The sequence below is a fragment of the Patiria miniata genome, unplaced genomic scaffold, assembly GCF_015706575.1.
Source record: "Patiria miniata isolate m_02_andy unplaced genomic scaffold, ASM1570657v1 HiC_scaffold_29, whole genome shotgun sequence".
NCBI classification, from domain to species: Eukaryota; Metazoa; Echinodermata; class Asteroidea; order Valvatida; family Asterinidae; genus Patiria; species Patiria miniata.
In genome coordinates this window covers 3,244,835-3,250,600 of record NW_024037068.1, presented here as the reverse complement: position 1 = coordinate 3,250,600, position 5,766 = coordinate 3,244,835, and the positions used below count along the sequence as shown (strand labels likewise).

Sequence of the window (5,766 nt, the reverse complement as noted above, 5' to 3'; positions counted from 1 at the left end):
CGGTCCTACTAAAGCGCGTCAACAAGCGTCAACAAGCGTCAACAAGTCTTAGTAATCGTTAAGTGCGCGTCAACAAATTTTGTATAGCCCTTTGAACAATAAAAACAGCTTTATATGGTAGAAAAAGCAATAATGAACATCTTCTGCATATCAATTAAAGTTAAAATTATTTTAAAACTTGGTTTTCTTAACGCGAAATGTACGACGAATTTGTCGATAAAAGTTGGCCGCCATCTTGTTTATGTGTAGCTAGCCGTACTACGCATGCGTGAAGTGTAAAGAGCCATACTACGCATGCGCGAAGTCTACAGCGCCATCCAAACAAGATGGCGGCCTACTTTTATCGACAAATTCTTCGTACATTTCGCGTTAAAAAAACCAAGTTTTAAAATAATTTTAACTTTAATTGATATGCAGAAGATGTTCATTATTGCTTTTTCTACCATATAAAGCTGTTTTTATTGTTCAAAGGCCTATACAAAATTTGTTGACGCGCACTTAACGACTACTAAAACTTGTTGACGCTTGTTGACGCTTGTTGACGCGCTTTAGTAGGACCCAGCTAGCTAGCTACGCGGCCCGAAGTTACAGTCAATGACCGGTGATGTTGAAAGGCGCCCTCCAGTGGTAAACCACGAAGGCGCGCGCTTAGCGTGTCTTGTTTTCGTTTTTTTAAAAGTAAACAAGTAAACAATAATGCTTTGTATAAAAACACAGAAGGAAATTGCGCATTGTTTGCCTTCCTTCCGTATGCGAAAAATGGCGTTTTTCCTTTTTGTTTTGCGTCACCTTTTTGTTTAAAATATATATTAACGAACCCCTTTCTCAATTAACCGTTAAGCAAAACAGAAAACAAATTATAAATCCCATTGCCCTTTACGAAAGAACAATTGGAAAACGAATAACGATTCCCACTTCCCTACTGGACAGCACAATGGAAAACGAGTAACGATTCCCACTTCCATTATCGACAAGAAAACGGATAACGAATAGTGATTCCCACTTCCTAATCGATAAGAAATTGGGAAATGGGATTTCGTGGTGCATGACGGGAAGCGAGGAATCAATTTCGTTTTCAGGGTGTCGAGCAGTACGCTCCCAGAACTATCCTTACCCGTAAGCTCTCGGAGTTGAAAATATAGTAAGCCCTGGGGAAGAGGTCTGGAAGGCGTACTTTTCCCTTCGCCGTTGAGGGGGTACTTTTGCATCACCGTTAAAATTCATCGGAATAGCCGGAACACGTGTGCATAGCACGGCACGGTCGCCAGGGCGCGAGTGTTGGTGGTAGCGGCCTCTAAGGGTCTAGTTTATCAGTTTTGCAAATGACGGGCAGAGAGCAGTGGCGTCACCAGACTTTTCAGTCTGGGGGGGCACAGGGGGGGCACCAGCATTTGATGGGGGGGGGGGGGGGGGGGGCACTTAGGTGGATACGGATCGCCGTCCTGGGGGAGGGGTCTAAGGGGAGGGGGTATCCCCTCCCCTTTGGAAAATTTTCGCATACGGAGGATGGGCTAGATGCAAAATGGTGCCACATTTGATGCTAAATTCGATCTGAAGATATCTCCAGAAATTGCTATTTTTGAGGTAATGATTTTAACAACGCGCAGAATTTTGCAGAGGATAGGGGGGCACCAGCATTTGATGGGGGGGGGGGGGCACTCGGGGGGGCACTAGGTTTTCCAGGGGGGGCACGTGCCCCCCCCCCCCCCCCCTGGCCCCCCCTTGGCGACGCCACTGGCAGAGAGCGGTCGATTTTGGATATTAAAATACGTTGCTTGGAATTTTTTTATCAATTTTGAAGTGAACCGACGATAGCTCGTGGATACCCGTGCCATTCATTTTGCTGTAGTGCACCACTGTTTAAACCCAGCAGGCTATAGGCTAGGCAGGCCAATTATGAATTAGGTAGGTAGGCTGCGCAACAATTGTGGACTCCGTTGTGTACACGCAATGGAGTCCAGAGTATGAATCTCTCCTGCCATAGCGAAAAAAAAGTTACATATTCCTTGTGTCCAGAATTGTGCATGCGCTGGGTTTAGAAAAGACAAATATGTCCGCGGTCTGCGTGTTTACCAAAAGTAAACTGCAAATCTTTAGACATTTAAAAATGACTACATATTGTTGATGTTCCCTAACGTGGCGCGGCCCCTAACGTGGCGCACTTTGATTTTTCGCCTGTAACGCCTAGCTAGAGCAAAAGTTTTAACTGAAATTTCACAGAAAGTGAAATTTCATCAAGTTCTTGACACTCCCGTTCATAAATCGCGAGTGAATCTGCCCGTTACAAAGTTAGAAGAAAAATGAATTTTGGCGTGATTTTCCGATTTTATTTTGAAGTGCAAAGTGAACCCTTTTAAAGTGCCCCGACATGCCCGAAAAATAAGAAAAACAATTTCTGACAAACTTCTGGTTGAGTATTTAAGTAGAAATAATAATGGTTTATCAGAATCTATCAACTTTACAGGAATTCTAAAAAGTCAATTTGGAATTTTCCGAGATTTATTCAAGTGCGCCACGTTGGGGAACACTCCGCCAATTTGTGCCCAATTTCCGGACGCCACTGTTTCTGAATTTCAGATTAAATTTCATGAAACCGAAATTGTTCTCAGAGGTTAAATAGCAAGCATTAATAAGGCCGAAGTACCAGTAATTCACTGCATGAATTTGAGGTTTGTCACCAAAGAGGTTTGGCAACACTACACGAGGAAAGTCGGGTAAACGTCGAAGTGCGCCACGTTAGGGAACACCACCATTATATGGACCGTTCACTTTTTAGTAGAGTTGAGTTCAAGTTCCGTTTATGCGTGGCAATGGCATCATAATGATGACACTGTTAACAAGTAAACTCCTGTTGTCAGTTGTTTTAGCTGTTGCAAAATACAAATCATAGTGCAAAAAGACCTATATCATACATTTCGATTGATTAGGTTACATTAGTGTGATCAAATAAATGTATTTTCATGCTAAAACATATCAGCTGTCAATGTCATAACCAAAGATCCTGATCTTTGGTCATAACGTTAAACGGTAAACATAACTTCGACTTTGAAACATCAATTAATACATTGAAGAGGGGTGTCCCGTTAATATGCTTCCGGGGTGGGGTGACAAAAAGAAAAGTCAATTGCGCAGACTTTAAAAAAAAAAATCTTAAGACATCAAGGTCTCTTCTATAATTATAGAATAAAAATCAGTTCAATTTAGTTGTCTCTATAAAACGTTAATATTATGGGGTTCCCTTTTGTAAAAAGATATACATGTATTTTCGTATTGTGACTTTCTATGCTCGCAGTCTCAAGAGTTCGAATATTGGCAGATTTTTACAGTTTCCGATTTGTAAATTTGATGATGACAATTTCAACCTTGAATGTATTATTCCAAAAAAGCAAAATGTCAACTTAAAGGTGTCACTGATTTATAAAAACAAAAATGCAGGTTCGTCATAGGCCCAAAGTTGAATTTCACTGCTTGATCAATTCAAAGGCCAGCGTCGTCCCTCTGAATTAAGAAAAGGGAAAGGAACCCTTAAAAATAATGGATCAATCCGAGGTCCAGTCACTGGACACACAAAGCGCGCCACCAGTGCGGCATTTGATAACAATGGAAAAATACCGGGTTCCACGTGCATCATTCACTACTTTATACACACATCGTCGTACTCGTATTCGTAGATCGTACGTGCAAGATATTGGCGCGGGATCTTAGTAGTATCGGAACCAACGTACTTGGTCTTCCGCCTCAAAAGGGTCATTTTGCTTCAGGGAACCAGAATATTGGAGAGTGATTTAAGTGGTGAGTATGAGAAGGGTTTGTTGTAGACGATGAGCAGTCTATCTTTCTCAGATCGTCTGTCGAATGGAAAGAAATCGACTTTGGAAATGCCGGGAATTCTTGACTTGAGTCGACATCGTCATTGACTTTTGTGCATGATAGTACATGTACGTAGTACTAGTGTAGGCCTAGGCCATGACATAGTTTGTACACAAAGTGTACGTCTATGTATATGTAGGTCAAAGTTTAAACTGAGTAAAGGTGTACTGCCGCAGTAGGGCCTACTGCTGTACAAACACAAATAGACAAGTTTAATCTCGAGAATGTTGACCTGCTACCTCGTTTGTTTTGAACATGTATGTTTGCCCTAGTGTCGTGACATAACACTTCGAAATTTTTTTCCGTCGCCCACCCACGACCACATTATAAATGATTAGGCCTGGACGAGTAGCCTAGTCAAATTTTTCTTGTCGAATACTTGCAAAGAATTTACCAACGAGTAGTTGAGTACTTGCGAGCAGTCACTTGAATTCCCATAATTTCATAAAAGCAGAAATATGACATACAGGGGTAGGCCTATACCTTACGTAACGTTAGTATTATGGGAAGTAACTACAATTTACAAATTACAATACAAGCTTCCAAGTCACACAACATTCTTCAGCACTGAGCTTGGCCCCACTATTTTGGCCTCGGTATTGCTGCGCTGCACCTCTGGCATGTCTGGCCACAAGCCAGGTTCTCCAAACTACTGAGGAGATTTTCATCTTTTTGGAGGCCATATGCACACGCTGTCTGTTGAAAATTTTTATTGCAAAGACGCCTAATCAATTCGGGGGAAAGAAGCTGAGACATCATAAAATATAACTGCATTGCTGAGGCCACACTAGTGGGGCTGCACTGAGCTATCCTTACTGTGCGACGTTTTGAGTCGTTTACAAAATTATGAATGGAATCATTGGAGAAAGGTGTTTTGAGGGATAGATTTCCAATTCCTCTTGCCGGTTTTGGATGATTTTAGAGGATTGAGGATGAATGGCAATTGGCAAAGATGTATTGCTTGTTTTTGTGGAGGATGCATTACATCAAGCCAGTAGGCATCCTGCATTGGTTATGTTCAGCCATGCATAAATCAGCCCCGTGTTTTTCTCGTATTTCATCCGCGCTGCTTCTTAACGCCATTCGCACTGCCTCAAAACCGTAGCAGTTATTGGCAGAGGATTTTTGGAGGATTGAGGCAGTGGTCACCCTCCACAGACTAAATTCAAGAAAAAATGGATGATTTTGGAGGATTGAGGCTGAATCCATTTTTCTCTAAGTGGCAATTCGAGGATTTTGCAGGATTGGGGTTGTATCCTAGCCAGAGTCTAGGGGGTTAAATTATTCATGTAGCAGTCACAATCATTTTGTTGGATTTATTCACAGCAGGGGGCCTGGCCATAGAAACTTTTTTTATGGCTGCAAATTTGTGCAAAATAAAACTTATCACGATCTTTGTCTGCCTTATATGATCTTGGATGTGGAACACTAGTCCAGTGGTGGTTCAGTGCTTTCTGTAAATGAACTACACTGAATGAACTAGACAGTGGCCACGGTCTAGTGATTATCTGCCTGGTGAATGTCTTACCTTAGGTTTCCATGTATTAGTGTAACAATAAACAAGATTTGTTTTGACTCACTGGTCCGTTGCCTAGCTTCAATCTTGAAAGACCATTGTCAATTCCATGTTGGGGGGGGGGGGGTGTTCTCAGCACTTACAATGTATGGATTACAATATGATTAAAATTCAGGACAAACCTGTTTTTTTTTAGACAAATGAGACTGTTTGAGATTTTTGGATATTCTCACATTTTATGATGTCCTCTACATGATTACCAAACTTTGAGATACAAAATTGCAGCGTTCGTTAATTACGCTAATATGTACGACACCCTCAGTTTTTCGTTTTAGTGAAGTGATGAATCTCTCTTTGTCACTTGATTTTACACGTGTGCT

General features: G+C 41.6%; 1 protein-coding gene across 2 annotated transcripts in view; it reads left to right on the top strand.

The window, feature by feature from the left end:
* The first annotated feature begins 3,587 nt into the window (after positions 1–3,587).
* The window catches only part of LOC119735458 (ATP-sensitive inward rectifier potassium channel 12-like), a 35,787-nt gene continuing 33,608 nt past the window's right edge, over positions 3,588–5,766 (top strand). The window contains exon 1 of one of the 2 annotated variants that reach the window (XM_038209161.1): positions 3,588–3,792. The gene's annotated coding sequence lies outside the window, so the exon portion shown is untranslated. The remainder of the gene's footprint in view (positions 3,793–5,766) is intronic. The other variant, XM_038209160.1, reaches the window with a different exon arrangement.